General features: G+C 40.5%; 5 non-coding genes across 5 annotated transcripts; 3 read left to right on the forward strand and 2 right to left on the reverse strand.

Moving 5' to 3' along the window:
* The first annotated feature begins 215 nt into the window (after positions 1 to 215).
* Positions 216 to 297, forward strand: trnas-gcu (transfer RNA serine (anticodon GCU)). Its single transcript has one exon. It is a non-coding gene; the product is annotated as a tRNA-Ser (tRNA).
* Positions 298 to 679: 382 nt separating this feature from the next.
* trnag-ucc (transfer RNA glycine (anticodon UCC)) lies at positions 680 to 751 on the reverse strand. The gene has a single exon. It is a non-coding gene; the product is annotated as a tRNA-Gly (tRNA).
* A 184-nt stretch (positions 752 to 935) lies between these two features.
* trnaq-uug (transfer RNA glutamine (anticodon UUG)) lies at positions 936 to 1007 on the forward strand. The gene has a single exon. It is a non-coding gene; the product is annotated as a tRNA-Gln (tRNA).
* Positions 1008 to 1734: 727 nt separating this feature from the next.
* Positions 1735 to 1816, forward strand: trnas-gcu (transfer RNA serine (anticodon GCU)). The gene has a single exon. It is a non-coding gene; the product is annotated as a tRNA-Ser (tRNA).
* A 384-nt stretch (positions 1817 to 2200) lies between these two features.
* On the reverse strand, positions 2201 to 2272 carry trnag-ucc (transfer RNA glycine (anticodon UCC)). Its single transcript has one exon. It is a non-coding gene; the product is annotated as a tRNA-Gly (tRNA).
* Positions 2273 to 18487: the final 16215 nt, after the last annotated feature.

The raw sequence follows: 18487 nt of genomic DNA on the forward strand, positions 1-18487 counted from the left end.
TTTACACTGTGAATCAATGTTTGCATGAAAGGCACGTTTGAGCATTTCAAATGGTTAGTGAATTAACTGGAGGCAACATTGTTCCGACATCACTACCGCTCAGCCCCGGTAACACCCACTGGCTGGATGTGGGCTCCCAGAATTGGCAGGAAACAACCGACGTCAAGACTATAGGTACCGCTGCTGGACACGGCAGCAGGGGCGGGAGAGCGGAGGACGAGGTGGCCGAGTGGTTAAGGCGATGGACTGCTAATCCATTGTGCTCTGCACGCGTGGGTTCGAATCCCATCCTCGTCGTGATCTGTTGTTTCTAAAACAGATGGAGCGTGTGCACACAGCTCCTGATATAGGTTCTAGGATTCACTCAATGAAACTCCTCTGCAAATGCCCGTTGAGATGAAGACGTCACGGCCCGGTTTTGCTGCCACAGCATCTGATCTGCTCCGCACTTAGGGCTTTGGACAAGCAGGTGATGCTGGAGCTGCATTTCCTTCTTTGTGTTTTTCCCAGCAATGACCAGTCCTTGGGTCTAAAGCAAGCCATGCGAAGCACTGGCTTTATGTTTCCGCGTCCTCCTGTGTTCTTTTTTTCCGCACAAACACCAGTCCTCGGGTGTCAAGCTAATCTTGTGAAGCATTGGCTTTATGTGTCTGCGCCTTTGAAAAAGGGGACGACGCAGTGCATTTGCCGGGAATCGAACCCGGGTCAACTGCTTGGAAGGCAGCTATGCTCACCACTATACCACCAATGCGGAGACGGCGGTAGCTGATGGCTGATTGCAGAAAGTCCTGCCGCTCTATCAAGCCAAGCACAGCCTTTCACACCGTCTGGTCGGTGAAGTTGCAAATCTGACGGAAATGAACCTGCTTGTCATAGTACGCTTAGAAGTTTGATTCCTTGACCCAGTCTCTCAATGGAGCCAACTCAGCGGCTCTGGTTCCATGGTGTAACGTTCAGCACTCTGGACTTTGAATCCAGTGATCCGAGTTCAAATCTCGGTGGAACCTTCTCATATTCAACCGCCGCAAACAGCGTTTACTGTCAGTAAAAAGCGCCCAAAGCCATTTTGAACAGATCACATCAAATCGTCAACATAAAGTCCTCCGCGACAGTCAGCTTCATCCATCAACATCCAAGATGGTCTATCTGCAGGTGAAGAGATTTCCGTGGTCTTGCCTGGCGGGAAACAGAAATCTGGACTACGGAATGACAGACGGGGATACTGCAGCAGGTTGACTGCTTTGCCTATAAAATGCTGCAAGGCTGAATCCCGTGCCGGGGGCAGCCCGTTCTGGTGGAAATCGGTTTATTCAGTGATCGAGCCTAAAACGGCCTCGTCCAGTGACCTCAAATTCGAATTTCTTAGCTTCGCAATGAAAAGGTACATGTCAAAAAAGAGACGCACGTTTATCTCCACCTGCCACAATGTCATTCGAAATGAGGTTCAACTGTTCAGCGGGGGAAACACACAGCTGTGTCAGTCTGAATGGGTCGGAATCAGTCCTATTTGATGTTTTACACAATGTGACTCCATGTTTGCATGAAAGGCACGTTTGAGCATTTCAAATGGTTAGTGAATGAACTGGAGGCAATGTCGTTCCGACATCACTACCGCTCAGCCCCGGTAACACCCACTGGCTGGATGTGGGGTCCCAGAATTGGCGGGAAACAACCGACGTCAAGGCGACTATAGGTACCGCTGCTGGACACGGCAGCATGGATGAGACGGCGGAGGACGAGGTGGCCGAGTGGTTAAGGCGATGGACTGCTAATCCATTGTGCTCTGCACGCGTGGGTTCGAATCCCATCCTCGTCGTGATCTGTTGTTTGTAAAACAGATGGAGCGTGTGCACGCAGCTCCTGATATAGGTTCTAGAATTCACTCAGTGGAACTCCTCTACGAATGCCTGTTGAAATGAAGACGTCACGGGCCCGCTTTTGCTGCCACAGCATCTGATCTGACCTGCTCCGCAGTTAGGCCTTTGGACAACCAGGTGATGCTGGAGCTGCATTTCCGTCTGTTTTTTCCAGCAATGACCAGTCCTTGGGTCTAAAGCAAGCCATGCAAAGCACTGGCTTTATGTTTCCGCGTCCTCCTGTGTTCTTTTTTTCCGCACAAACACCAGTCCTTGGGTGTCAACCGAGTCTTGTGAAGCATTGGCTTTATGTGTCTGCGCCTTTGAAAAAGGGGACGACGCAGTGCATTGGCCGGGAATCGAACCCGGGTCAACTGCTTGGAAGGCAGCTATGCTCACCACTATACCACCAATGCAGAGACAGCTGTAGCTCATCCACTAGAGTCTAGTGGATGAGTGAAACATTTCAGTTGTCTCAACCGTCATGAAACACGTAGTAAAACCACTACCAGTATAGAATACCACTTTGTTACTACTGCTACTGCCACTGCATCTTATCCAGTAACTACAGCTAGCCCTTGCATTTTCTGCAGGAAATGCAGCCCTCTAGTTGATAAAATGATTTAGTCTTATGTAACGTGCATGTACAAATATTTGCCTGAACAGTAACATTGGCTTAGAAATCGTTATGAAAGCGTTATGAAAATGCATTTTGAGAGGATAAAAATGATGCCCTTTGTGAACCTGACTTCTAAAATTGCCTGTGCATAAAACTGAAAAACGCCACTTAAGTCAAGTTTATGACAAACTTGACTTAAATGGCATTTTTCAGTGAAATGTAGTAGTGTCATAATACAGAAATAAATGTAATTAATTGATGTGTCATACTGTTAAGACACAGGAGAAAGTATGCCCACAAACATAAATTCTAGTGTTATCAGGACAAATGGCGTTGTCTCTGCCCCCCACCCACAAGAACCTGCCTATTCATGAGTCTTTCACTCTTGTGCAAGTTCATAATTGAATCAGTGTTGTGGTCAGTGGTATTGAGCGGATATCTTCATATTCAGTGCAGGCATATTAAGAGTTTGTATTTTTTTAATTTGGAATATCAAGTTGTGATTTCAACTTGATAGTGTGAGAGTGATTACATAAGATCTGATGGTCTTTTAAGCCCAATAAAACGAGGAATGTTGTGTTTTATATTGAACATGTCGAATGAATATTGTATTTATTGCCACCATTAATACATACAGGCAGGTGACGTGATCCTCGGGAGGGAACCAATCATGAAACCCCTTTGCCTCTATTCCAGTGAAGAAGATGGTTATCCCATCAAGGAATATACGGTATGTCATTAATATGCCAGTTTCCATACAATTTCAACATTCAAGACAAAGTAAATCTTTCATGAGGTCACCACACATGGTAAATACAGCAGATCAAATTATTTTCAGGCTGGGCTTCAGTAGACGGGTACTTCCTTTAGCCGCTGTGAAGAGAATGCTTCACCCACAATGAACATTAACGCATATTTTAAGTTGTTGTATGTTGTAACAACCTAGCCCTGACCAACTTGGAGGTTTCTCTCTCAGTTCTCTCTAATCCCTCTACTGGATTGTGTGAATATGAAAAAAATAATTTGTATCCATGAACTCAGCAAAATTGACAACAGAGAGCTTGTATGGGCGTATTTGTTTTTTTGTTTTTTTTTTAGCAAAAATGTACAATTGTCCCATATGAGCAATGTGTGGGAATTAAACTGGTGAAAGGTTCTCGACTGTGATAATCTCTTATCTTATTTTAAAACTTGTGTGGGTTCATTGCCACTACCTGTATGTCAAAGTAACAAGGCACCTTTACTGGACGCAGCCATTGCAACCAATTGCTAGCTGTCACTTGTCACTTGGACCCAGAAGGATTGGTCTGTCATCACAGCATGAGTGGTTCTGGGAACTAGTCGACAGGTAGTTTAGCTGTTCACCTTTTTTGTTCACAAAGTGCAGGTGGAAGTAATGAATACGCAACTAACGACAGCAGGGGCTCTATTGATGGTATTTGTCGGTCGCTCTGTTCCCCACTTTATGGGTCACGTGGCCCGCAGGGAGTTAGACTGCAGACTTGAGCGGGAGACCTGAGTTTGATTCCCGGCAGAGACGCTTCCACAAAATTCCATGTCGTGGGGCTGTTAGACTCTTAGTCTTGTTCACATTCACGCACCCGAGTAGAGAGATTTGTGCCTCAGAGGCTGGATTCTATAAGTTGCTTGTGGATAGCAACAATCTAATAGTGACACTAATGACTTGGTGTCAAAGCTAAAATTTGTTTGCTTCTTGGGAAATCTAAATATATTTTTGTTACAGGACATCCAAGGAGGCGACGACATGAGTGACCAACAGAAGATCGTCATGGGTGCATATGCCATCAAGAAGGAAGGTGGAATCGCCGGGGGATTTCAAGACATTGGCGTCGTTCTCGAAGGAATCGCCTTTCTTGACAACATCGGATCTGATCTGTGGCCAGAGCCAGTGCTATGGCGCTGGAAGTAATCTGCGCTCTGAACTTGGCATACCCAAAAGAGCTCAGATATTATGAATTTCAGAATGGACGACAAGAGGCTCGGAGTTCTTGGACTACACCGCTCAATATAAATATTGACTCACTTTGTAATGTGGATAATTTAGAGATTTACAACCGTCTGAACAATTACAATCTACAAATTGACCAGACAATCACTGATGAACTTCCATGCATTGTGCACCTCTGATCCTGTGTACATGGCAATTGGGGAAAGAGTCTTATAAGCATAAAGACTACTACAAAGAACATTTCAAAGTTGTGGAGCCAGCAGAAGTTATCATGGATGCTAAAGAAAAGGACACTGCAGTATGTTCCACTGTTAAAGTTGTTACAGCAGCTTTTAAGTCATAAACACATTCTTGACAAGGCTTTACATACTCAACTTATCAGAGGTTCGAGAAGAACAGCTAATATACAAATCCTTTCGGGATTCAAGGACAATGGTTTTATGTCAGGAGGTGAACTGTGAATTTTACTGACTTTTTATATAGAAGATTTTGAGATTTGGCACATCTCGAATGAAGCAAAGTCTGCTGTTTATTTGAATCTCAGTAACTTACTGCCAGGTTGTCATTCTTCATTATCTTCCATTTATTTGTCACTACTGGGCAGAGCCGATGATGTGAGGACATATGGTTATGAAAAGGTTCTCATAACTTCTCAATTGCTATCGCTGTATCAGTTTGGCTGGCAGTATTTTTGTTGTAAGAGAATGAGTATCTAATCTAATCTTGTGATTGTTTTACAGTACATCCTTTTGATTTTATTTGTATTTTATAGTGAAACCATAAAATGTATTGCAGTGTATATAGAGTGGCAATTGGGGAGTAACGTTTTAATCAAACATTGACTTGTTTCAGTCTTGTCTATTAAGACAGTTTGATGTACTCAAATCTTGTAATTGAACAAAATCTGTATCACAATATACCGTGGCCCTGATATATTTTGCATATCATATGCATTGTATTTTTTTTGACAAAATAAAAGCAGTAAGCTGTTTGTGTAAAGTATTGTGTTAATAGTGTGTGATGTTTTATTGGAATTAAGTTTACAATTAACAATAGCTTAAAAAATACAATTTTGTTGAAACCACTTTAAATAATAAAATCAATTAAATCAAACTCATCCTTAAGTAATATTTTTAAGTAATTTCAACATATGAGTCTTGTTGGATTTACTCATGAAATCAATTTAAACCTAGTTAAAGTAATTGAGCTTGATTTACTCACCAATATTGAGTAAAAGCAACTCAATAAATACATCTGGATTTAGATAAATACATTTCCTGCAACCACTTGACATAAAAAAATTAAGTAAATCCAAAAAGCCATTTTTTTCAGTGTACATCACTGCATAACTCATAAACATTTTGGCTGCGCTGGCTGCCTGCTCCAAACGCCATGAAAAACACTCTGCTTGTATGATCAATTTATTTTTTAGAAATTCTGAATTTTATATTTTAGAAAACAGAATAGGGGCAATAGTCTGGAAACACAAATATTTTTCCATACTCTCTTTTCTTTTTTCCATACTTATCCAGACCTGGAAATTACTAAAATCAAATTCCATACTTTTCCATACTGCGTAGGAACCCTGAAAGACTTAGAAATCAATTTTTCTGTTTCTGAGTAAATGTAGGATTTTTTATGGAGTAATCACCCTTGCTGTACGTTAAGCAGCAGTTGTAAGACACAATTGATGAGTGCTGCGGTGTCTTGTGGTGGAGCAGCCAGTAATTACGTTAGATGTTGAACCATCAGCCTCCCAGTGGGAACCCTGCATGAGTCTAGAGATCAAACAGTATTTCCCACAGTTCCATGGGAAGAGAGACATGCTGAAACAAATTAATCGTTGACGATTAAAGCTGAATCTGAACTAACTGACATCGCTGCAAAAGATATCCGTGTATTCAAAAATGGATACATAGACTTCTAGACAAACCTTTTGATGGACTGTCTGATTCCATAAAGCATGTGTAATGAGACTCTTATATAAAAAATTCTTTATACAAGTTTGATTTCAGAATATATGAGTCTTGAATGCAACGCAAAACATAATTCATACATCCCTATGATCTGAAAAGTGGCAGCCAGTGCGATGCATACAACAGAATTATCACATTCCTATGATCTCAACCTTTTTCATATCAAGGACCCTAATTTAGTCCACATTAGAGCCACGGACCCCCATTTGATGAGATTTTGTCTCTTGGACCTAAATCTGAGAATATGTTTTTTTGTTAGATATGATTTCATCCAGAATTCTGTGACTATCTGTATTGTAGGAAGATAAATATCAGTGAAACTATGATCAAAATAGTCATTCTTCTACATTCTCTAATTGTGTTAACTTGAAATAATGCTGGCGTTTAACAATTCATCAATATGCTGGGGACCCCCTGGAACCCCCTCAAGGACCCCTGGTGGTACGTGGACCCCATGTTGAGAACCACTGATGTAGCCCATTCAAAACTTAGCACTATGCGCTCACACGGCCCACACAATAAAAAACCCACCCAAATGAAATATCATCAGGGCTAGAATTAGTGGAATATTATTTACAGAATGATTTTGACCAGACATTTCAACGTTCGGTCGACCCATCGGACGTAGACACGGACAATGCATCTGAAAACCGGACAGTCCGGTCGAAAACCAGGCATCTGGCAACCCTACTTACAGCAGCAATAATGACCTGAATTGATAAAAATTTAGCAGGCTAGTGTTAGCTAGCTAGCAAACATGTTTATCTCCCATTAGATAGCACATACTGTCCATAATAACTCAACGTTGCAATACTCTCTGAAATGATCGCACTAAGCCTCCATTGTGCTTCATCCTCAGTCAAGGGAGCACATCCTCATAAAAAACAAAGTGCACTCACTGAACAGCCCCTGAAAGTTAGTGATCCATGATGGTAGCCATAGCAACAGTGTAGCAATATGGTGATCGGTCACCCCTAGATGTCATCCAACTCTGATCAGTAGTAATTAGAGCTCGGGCATTTCATGTTGCGTGCTAAAAACAAGAAAACAAACCTGTTATCTAGACCAGTGGTTCTCAACGTGGGGTCCGAGGACCACCAGGGGTCCTTGAGGGGGTTCCAGAGGGTCCCCAGCAAACTGATGAATTGTTAAACCTCACCATTATTTCATTTACAAGAAGTTAACACAGTTAGAGAATGTAGAAAATATAGAAGAATGACTGTTTTGATCATAGTTTCACTGTTATCTCTCTACCTACAATACAGATAGTCATGGAATTCTGGACAAAATCATATCTAAGAATAAAAAATATTCTATCCCCATTTGATGAGACAAAATCTCATCAAATGGGGGTCCGTGGCCCTAATGTGGACTAAATTAGGGGTCTGAAAAAGGTTAAGAATCACTGATCTAGACTGTTATGCCCTCAACAGACAAAGCCTGGAATTGTTCCATTTACAATTAATTGTAGAAAAAAATAGTTTTATTACATTTTATTACATTAAGTGAGATTTATTTCACTGTAACAATAGCAGGTTTTAATCAAAAGGTCCTTTGCCCATATCTCTCTACAACCACCTTAGGTACTATCACATATTGGCGAACCATTCACTGTCAATAGAGAAATCACTGAGTCAGTGATTTCACAGTTTAAATTAAATTAAATTACAGTGGATTACTGACACAAACTACATTTACATGCAGCAGGAAAATATATGGATAGAAAGATACTGCATTCATCCAAATTCTTATTTGTAAGATAAGATGAAATTTGTATGATCTCTGTGGATAAATTGGGTTGTTGCAAAGTATCCTATTACAACAATTGTAGAAGGATACGTTAGACAATTGAATATAAATAAGAATAGACCAGAGTTACATAACCGTATGCAACCGATAACTACAACACTAGAAGATGTTACGAAGAAATGTACGAAGGCAAGTATGTACAAAGTAAGTATAACAGCATGAAGAGGGACAAATAAAAAAGGAAATAAAAATATGTATGATAGCAGAATATGCAAAAACAAATTAAATATGAGCAATATGAAATAAGGGAACATTTTAAAAATAAATATATGTGCAAGATGTGACAAATGAGTGGAAAATGGTACAAAAAAAAAAAAATCAGCATGCAGAATGTGAAAAAATTTGCATTTACACGTCTACAGAAAGCCATACATATGTACAGAAAGTGTCTAGGTGTATAGATGTGTATTGCAAAAAAATCATCAATATATGCAGTTCACAGAAATGGCCAAAACTATGGGTGAATTTTGAAGCCAATATGGAAGTGGCGGCAGGCAGCAATTCCACTAATGTCAACTAGGGGCTGGCTCCAAAAAGACTCCAAACAACTCCATGTAAGTCAATGGGACCACAACCCAACTTCTCGCTCAAAATATGAAGTCAATAAATTCTCTTGACAAGAGGTTATGGCCTCAGCTAATTTCACTTCTATTAATGTGTGTCCATATGGCGATTTTCAAAATAACTGTGTTGCCTTAAATATCTTTGGCTGTGCTGGCTCCAAATAATATCCTCCACCAAAGGGGGGGACTGTGGATCAGTCTCTGTCCGTTAGTTAGTTCGTTTGTTTGTTAGTCACACTGTAACGTTGACTTTGTGCCTCTAGGGGGCGGCATTGACAATGAATGGGGACTCAGTGGTAAAGCAGGTCATACAGTTAAAGTTATCATACAATGTGGGGGACAATGAATGGGGACTCAGTGGTAAAGCAATACAGTTAAAGTTATCATAGGTAACATAATAGTCTACATGCGCTACACACTTGGAGACATCAGACTGGGTTGATGTGTTGAAGTGAGAGTCAATGGAGAAATCACTGTAGTTATTGTACAGTTGTACTGTTATTGCATCATCACTGCACTACCACTGTGCCGTCAGTGTTGACTACTTATATCATATTACCACTTACCTACTGTGCAATACCATATATCACTTATCATTTAGCATTTATATTATTCATAACACTCACGCTCCTGGTGTTGTATGTTATATTGTATATTGTGTTATAAATTGTATTGTAGTGTACATTGTGTAATGTACGGATTGTATTTATTGCGTATTGTAGTTCTTATATTTTGTACTGTATTGAGTAAAAACAGGACAATTACAGTTACTACATTTCAAGATATAACTTGTAAGCCTAGTTCTGAGGAGAGTAGGCAACAGAAATATATGGTCAATCTGTCCTTTCATTGTCCCATACGAAAATGCTTATACAATTTCACTCATATTTCAAGTACACTCAGCAATCACTGACTGACCCAAGGGTGGAACTGCATCACTGGTGGGGGACAACATGATTACTATTTGCTTGTTTCTCTTGCCTTCCTCCACAGGGGTGTCAGAGCGCAGGGTCAATTCCAATCTTTCCTGTCTCTCTTCAGTATACACTAGCTAATAAAGGCACAAGTGTCTTGCTCAAGGACACTTCAGCAGAACAGATGCCCTCCATCAAGGGGCTTTATGTGTCAGATTATGAGGTGTTAATTCAAGATGTAATATGGAACTCTTCTCCTTAAGACAGGAAGTGTATTGTTAGTCCCGCCTTGCTCCCCCTCAGTTGGTCAAGTTCATGGCCAATCTGCGATAAAAAAAACAAGCAATGCTAATGTTCTCCATGTTTTTGAATGTTTAGCTTCGCTGTTCTTTCCTTTCTTACTGCTTTTCTCCATTATTGTTATCGCTATGGCTTCCCTGCTCTCTGGCCACTAGTCTCACCTTGATAGCCACAACTAGCTCACTGCTGACCACACCCATACAACACACCCACAGACAATGGTACACGCCCCAAAACGTCCCCAACATTACTGAAAAGCCAAATTCAGGCAAACAAGCTGGATTTAGGCATGAACGCTCAGACTGATAATGTAGAATATAATTTATTTATTAGTGTTTTAATGTGAAAAAAGTTGCATATTGCATGTGGTAAAGTTTAATTTGGGGTAAAACAAAATCAGTTCAGTTATGTGAATTATGGAGCTGAAAAGATAACCATGCTGAATTTTCAACTTCTGAGGGAACAGTCTAACGGAGTTTTATCAGTTCATATATTTATGATACTATCTAGCCGCAATGCTGACATTTCCAGCTATTTCAGGTTTGTCAGCTGAATTCACCACCAAGGAATACAAATTTACTGTTCTGTACTCTTCCTTCTTATTTTTGAGACCAAAAGAACAACAACTCTAGCTTCTCTGGAGCATTATATTGATTCTGAACTGAAATTTATAGTCTGTATATGATATACAGAGGTAAGGCACAGGGCATACTGTATGTGTGTGTGTGGCGGTGGGGGGTGGAACTATGCTGTGTGTGTGTGTGTGTGTGTGTGTGTGTGTGTGTGTGTGTGTGTGATTAAGTGATGGCAGACGGTGTGTCATTGACTGAAGGGGCTCCCATGAGAGAATCTGATGAAAGAGAGAGAGAAAGAGAGATTAAAAAGACTGACAAGAAAGACAGGAACGCTCGCACGCACACACACACACACACACACACACACACACACACACACACACACACACACACACACACACACACAGAGCAGTTCTAGCCCATAGACATTGGGGAGAAGGAGAGATTGGCAAACGGGAGATGAGAAGATAAATGTGGTAAATGGATTCAAACACCACCAAATGGAGAGAGAGAGAGAGAGAGAGAGAGAGAGAGAAAGAGAGAGAGTAATTGATTGAGAAGGAGAGACTGAGAAAAAATGTCAAGAAAATAATGACTGACAGATAGAGAAACAATGAGAGAAAATAGAGAGGAGAAAATGTGTTATTTTTGAGCTGAACCTTTACACACTAAATTGTTTAATAATTGGCTTGACACTTAATGGAATCTAGTTTATGTATTTAACCTTTTAAAAGCCTGGGGCCATATCCACAAACATTCTGAGAATCCTCTCAGAGAGTCTCATCTTAGCCTAAAATTCCTTAGCAAGGAGTCCTAGCTTAGGAGTGATTTAGGAAAGTTCTCAGAGCAACTATGAGTAAGGAATGGACAAGAACTTTTATCTTAGTGAGGAGGTGTGGTCGACCCCGTTGCTGGGTGTGATGCTCTCTTTGGACGCTGTGATTGGTTGATCAAGAAAAATCAATACGCCTCTTTTTGTCATCCAGAATGCACACAAGGAATCACACAAGATAAAAGACAATTTACTCATTATTAACGCGTGGTTTGCTCATACTATCAAAAATTAAAAAAAATAGACCTGATTGGACAAAATCTGAAAACCATACGAACGGTACTTTTTAATACTTGTACGGTTCTCACAGATTCTATTTGGGTGGATGCAGTAATGTTATTGTACTTTACTAATTTGATGTTAAGATTTGGTGAAAATGGCTCAAGACTCAGTAGTATTAGTATAATTGATAGACTATATTGGCAAGCCTATATGAATAGGATTTTTGAACAAGAGTATATTGCAGATGATGCGGACATTGCGTTTGTGTGATTATTCTACCATGTGGTTGCATAAACCTAAATTATCACTGCTGCACTGTTTGCCTGTTGCTAAATATCCTAACATTGTGATAACATTCATAATAATAATAGCATTAATGCGTCTTTTCTGCGTCTTTCAGCCATTTCCTCCTCTCCTTAGGAAACTCCTAAGCTCCTAAAAGTCCTCCTCTCTACTCTTAACAGTTTTCCACGTAGAAAACATCATCACTCTAAGAGTTTTCTTAGAATTTCACCACTAGGACCAACTCTTAGTACTAGGAGGCTTTGTGGATACGGCCCCAGATATTTTTTACACAGCTTTAAGGCCCCTTATAGCCACTATTTGGTATTGTTTTTCACTGATTTTCATGATTGGAGTAAGTCATCGCTAGTTGGGGTCAGTTGCACATTTGGTCTTGTAGTGTGTGATCGTTCAGGACTTAAATCTCTTAAATCCTGATCCAGTTAACCAATCAAATCTGAACAGAGACCAGCCAAAGCCAATGACGGTTGAGCACCAGAGAAGGAAAAAATACAGGAAGTGTGGAATTGTTGGTTTTGGTTATGTTTAGTCATAGAGTTTTTGTTTTCACTAGGGTTGTGAATCGATTAAAAAAACGTAGAATCACCAAATGAATCACTAAATCACCAAATTAATGTAGAATCAACACAAAGGAAGTATATTTTAAATCAAATACTATTGTTTAATGGCATCTTTTTAATTGAAAACAGACTGTTTTACTGTCTGTGAGTCATTTCCATCAAAACCATCAAAATTCAGCATGAAAGGCATATTTCTTTATATGCACTAATTGAAATAATGACAAAAGCTAAGTGTTCAAGTGCGACCCATGTGTTCGGTTCAGTTAAACTTTTTATTTTGTGGTGGTGCACCACAAATAAGCCTATGTATGGGAAACACTGCATCTCCCAGCCAAATACACTGCGAGATGCACCTCTAGTGGCCATCTCACGAAGCACTGATGACTGACTGACTGACTGACCTGAATATTCCTTGTGATGCCCTCGGCTGCACCGTGGGGAAAAAAAATGATACTTTGTCAATTGCATTCATTTTTTTGTAAGGCATTAAACACGTTTATTTTCACAGCCCTAGTTTTCATGAGACTGGGGGTTTGAACTTGGGTAGTATATGTTGCCCAAAGTGTCAAGTGTGTATTCCCTAGATCCAGCTGGTTATCGAGTATGTGCATCTTATACGATAAAAAATCTGCTAATGCCTGTCTTGTGTGGGATGTTTAATCTTCCCACTGTCTGCTCAGTTACGTATGTAGTGTGTCCCCAGTTTAAATGAGATTTGTTTTGTTTCATGTTTGTCCCTAATCACCTCTTCTTCCTTGTTTTGTACGCAAACCATTGCCTAAGAGATTAATCAGATTCCCCTGGTCTCATTACAGATAATTAGACAGCCAATTATAGAAAGCCTTTTCAACTCTCTGTATCTGCTAAACGGTCAACATCAAGTAATATGACGAAGATGTGAAAGACGGCACCTGGGGGCTCAGCAGTTAAAATGCATCCCGTATATTAATTTCAACATGGGTCTGTATCTGGCTCACAACCTTTGTCACATCATCCCCTCTCTCTTCCTCTCCTGTCTTTTATCTCTCTCCACTGTGTACTAATTAATGAAGCAGAGATGACAGAAAGATAGCCTTTAGTTTCAACCGTTTTATCATTTTAAATTGGGCTGTCAACTAGATCTAATTTCTTTACCCTCACACCAATACATACACACACACACACACACACACAGATTCGTCATTCCCCCTAATCAAAACCTTAACCCTCACCACTACCATTAAAACCTAAACCTAATTCTAATCTTAACTCTAAACTAACTTTAAAGCTACACTAAGCGATTCTCCGACCACTAGAGGGTGACAGAAACTGCAACACATTTTGTAAACACACACAGCAAAACTACTGGGCGACGGAAACCCTCAAGGACAAACCGCGCATAAAGGCTAATGGCTCAAATAAACGTACCTACGGAGAAATGTCGCCGGTTACCAGTCCCGCTTTGCCAGACTTTTCTCCCGGTGAAAGTTACATGTCCCACAATGACAAGTGAAGAGGCAGGTAGCAAGTTTACTAGTTGAACAAGTTTACTTGCTCGCTTCATGGATTCCGCTATTACCAGAATTTTTTTCAGGGATGGGAAGGGGTGAGCGTTGTTTTCAAACGGCGAGGGAGAAGACGAGCTAGTTTTAATGAAATGAAAAGCTACTGAATGGGTCGGGAGGAGCTATGACTCCGGCCGAATTTGACAACAAGCTTTAGAAAAGAGGTGAAAACAGCAACACAGCTGGCTGCTGCGTGGATTTTGTTTATATCATTAAGTCTCATGGAAATCTCCACGTAGCACACGTTAGTTTCAGGATTGGTTACGGCTGGGGGGTGTGCCCCCTAGTGCGGGAACAGAGGAACTACAGGGAGGGCACGACATAATACCCTCCCACTTGGCGTTCACATTGCGGAGCGGTTTCCGCTCAAAACGGCATTATTACCTATGGAAGGGAGTGGATTCCACGCTCACCTTCCGGCTCCACAGCGGATCGCGAATTTTTCCGCTGCAGATAGTCGCGCAAAGAGTTGATAATAGTTTGACTTGAACGGATAAGATCCGCGCGGATGAGTCACTGCTCCGCTTCGTTTCTGCCACTTTTTACAAAGCGAGGCAGGACGCGGATTTCAGGCGGAAACCGCTCCGCTAACGCAGCCAACAACGCGACCACAACACACGACCACAACAACAGAGGAAGTATGATGAGACATTAAGCCCACATCAGTCATTGTTTGATATGTAGGATTTGTTTTTTTCTTGCACACTAATTCAGTTTGAGAGCACCTGCTGTTAAAAGTGGGGAAATCTAAGTTGTTGCACTGTGCAGAAATTCCTGAATTACTTGATATTATATCACGACATTTAGAAGCTTGGCAGAAATTTCCCTCCTTGAAATTGCCTCCTCTTTAGAAACTAGTGATTTTAGTTTTTCAAAATCGTACAAGTGGTGCACCAGGAGAAAATACACAGGGGTGCAATTGCAATCCAAAGGGGGGCACAAAAAGCGCAATATATATCTATAAAAACAATAACTAAGGACTGCTTCTTAAAGCGCCATGCCATAGCCTAGTCTACACATTGCTAAATCACCAACTAAGACTGCTTAACGTCACCATGCCACAAGAGTGCGCTACTACACCGCAGCAACAACACAGCACTCATATACACTCACCAAGCACTTTATTAGGAACACCATGGTAACAGTTAACAATAAGGGTACATTAATTAATAAGCATTAACTAACCCTTAATTAATGTACCCTTATTGTAAAGTGTTACCAACACCATACTAATACTGGGTAGGTGCTGAAGCTGCTGACCTGTATCCGCATGATCTTATGCATTGCACTGCTGCCACATGATTGGCTGAATAGATAATTGCATGAATAAGCAGGTGTACAGGTGTTCCTAATAAAGTGCTCAGTAAGTGGACAGTAAATACACAGACACAAATAGAAATGGTCTCAATAATAGTTTATACCCCGATTATATTCTACTAAACCAGTTAATGAATAATAGGCATAACCAGCTAGCTGTGGAGAATGAATTCTCACACATTGCCGTAGATGCACCGAAAATAATCTTTACACTAATTTGAGCAAAGTCAATTTTTCGCCATCTCTGCCAGTTGTTGCGGCTCAAAGAAAACTCCAATTACCTTTTCCATACTGATAAGACTGAATTCTTCAAACTGTACAGAAATATAAGTTTGAGAGAGAACTGGTTTACAGTCACAGTGAAAATTAATCTACAGTGAAATCATTTAAGCCTAAGAGTACGTTTAATCTTGTTTCCACAAATGCCTCAGTTGAAACCTTTTCAGGGCTGTACGTTAACTTTTTTTGCACATAGCACTGGTGCAACAGAGGTTGATAGTTTTGTAGCACAGGCCACAAAATTGGAGCACGCGTATAAAACGTCTGTTACCATCTCTAAAAACAACCACAAGTAGTGCAGTTCATCACTTAAACAGGTATGTGACTGGCAAAGGACATTAATGTTGCATACAGGGCACACAAAATCCAAACCTTAACAAGAAATGTTTTCAGACAAGCATTTTCTTTATTTGCCCATAATGGTAAATTGCAGGGACATAACAACTGTGTACAAAACATCAATACATTACGCTTCAAATTAGGGGTGTGAATCTTTGGGAATCTCACGAATCGTGTGGTGTCCGAATCGATTCAGAATCGATTCTCAATTCAAAAGCGATTCTCGATTGAATGAATAGAAAAGGGGGCACTATTTTCAGTCTCTTGCTCCAGTATACTGTGTGCCAACCCATTCACTGGTGTCCTTAGTCCACTGAAATACAATATGAAACATAACTGGCAATTAAGATAAATGGTCCGCAGCCTTTATATTTAAAAAAGTTAACTGCATTAATTAATGAATAAATTAATTTGAAAGCATCTTACAGTCTCCTGCCTGTATGAGAATAACAAAATGAGGGGGAGGCGGAGTGCTCCGCTGTGTTGTTATTAACGTTCTGTCTCCAGCAGTGGAGAGCAGCCTCTCTGCTGAACCGTTAGCTCCGGGGAAAGCCGTCGTTGTCCAAGACGCTGAGCGGGCGAAGGGTTTTTGAGGTGAAACAGACTGAGCGCCGAGTTAGTTTCTTCACCTCAGAGTTGGTTTAAGTTGTTTAATGCTGCAGTGTGTGTTGGTCAGCCGGTCTCGTTTGTTACTGCTGATCGCTGCTCTGCTCTGCTAACGTTAGTCTCTGAGTGACGGCGTAGAAAGTTCACAATATACCTCACGTTCATCTCGCAAAGGTAATTATTTAGTCATTAACTCAAAACATGCCTTTTTTGAAGATGAACTACAATATAACTCTAGCGTGTGCGCTCTGTAGACTGTCTGGGTGCTGCACTGCCCTCGGAGGAAACTGCGTAGAGGCAACCGCATAGGAATTATGGGATTGTTCCCTAGGAATTGTGGGAATTGGTGTTGGATGTATGGACTCTACGCAGCCGGGGACATGATTTTTAATCGCACGATAGACTACAAGTACCAAGTAGAATAGCGATGCGCCATCGATTCACCTCACACACAAACAAGCACACAAACCCTCACTTCACACAAACAAGCGGCTCCACACACACATGCAAAACTGTATCACACGGGTGCTACTGCGGTAAATTCATTCATCGCACAGACCGAATTTTTCGAAGCACATGCGATATATATGTCGCACTGTACAGCCCTGCTTATGCAGGATGGTGGACACAGATGTAGACAAAATCTTGAAAGAACAGAGAAAGGAAGTTCAGGTAAGAAACAAGCATTAACATCCTTATCTAAAGATCAGAGCATAGTTATCGAAAGGATAACAAGGATAAATACAAACAAGAAATTGAAAGACACCAGGTTTTATAAAAAAAAATGGAAAAGGACTCCACCAGTCTTTTAAAGGCTGAAATTGATATGGTTTTGAATCAGGGCAAAAGTGATCGTTATTTAGATGAAAAGGAATTTAAGTATCTCCAAAGAGAATATCCAATAGAGATCAACTGTTAAAATCAAGGCAAAAATAAGAAAGAGGAAAGAAAAATTACTCAGTGGTTTATGTCTCTAATTATACACGACACAGTAATGCAATTAAAGAAATTATTCTTAAACATTGGCGAATACTGGAGACAGACCCAAAATTATACCTAGTCTTGCAAGATCCTCCTCTTTTCTCTTATAAGAGATGTGAAAACATTAAAGATCAAGGGGTGAGGTCAGACATGTGCGTCCCTCCGAAGCCTTATTCTCAACCTAAAACAGGCTGCTATAGGTGCCTCGAAACACGAAACAGTTTCACACACCCACGGACGGGTAAGAGATTCTCCATTAGAGACAGAATCACCTGTACCACCACACACATAATATATTATTTAAAATGTTAGTGTGGAATGGGGTACATTGGAAAAAGTACAAGACCACTTAAAATAAGACATAAGACCGGCATCAGGCGGAATGATGTCACATCCCTTGTAGCAAGGCATTTTCAAAAAGCATTGAGAAGGTGACTCTAAGCCGAGAAGGGGATCTAGAAAAAAAAACTCCTACAGAGAGAGGCTTACTGGCAATATACTTTGGGCACAGTTTCTCATGGTTTAAATGAAGATTTTGAATTGACTAGTTTTCTATAAATAGAATGTTAACATAATATTGACATTGTGACATTGATAATGCTGGTTGGATTTTAAAATGACAGATAACCATGTGATGACTACATTTGTGTGCTACTGCATCACATACTTTACTGGTGGCCATTGGTAGCAACCTCTTCCGGATTCTGTTGACTTTCAACGTGAACCATGAATCTCAGTGACTATTTCTTCCATCACTATCTTACTCATTAGTTCAATAACTTACTTTTCTATATCATGTGATGTGTAGGTACATTTCGGGGGACTGTGCTAAACACATTTGCCAACTCAGTGTCTTTCCTCAGGGTGTATTCAAATAAAGACAAAAAAAAAAGTCCACTGCCTGCCTGACCCATGGTTTCAAT

This window comes from Centroberyx affinis, unplaced genomic scaffold (genome assembly GCF_046629955.1).
Source record: "Centroberyx affinis isolate AG114_WGS23_722 - 3 ecotype Tasmania unplaced genomic scaffold, CSIRO-AGI_Caff_v1 ptg000733l_1, whole genome shotgun sequence".
NCBI classification, from domain to species: Eukaryota; Metazoa; Chordata; class Actinopteri; order Beryciformes; family Berycidae; genus Centroberyx; species Centroberyx affinis.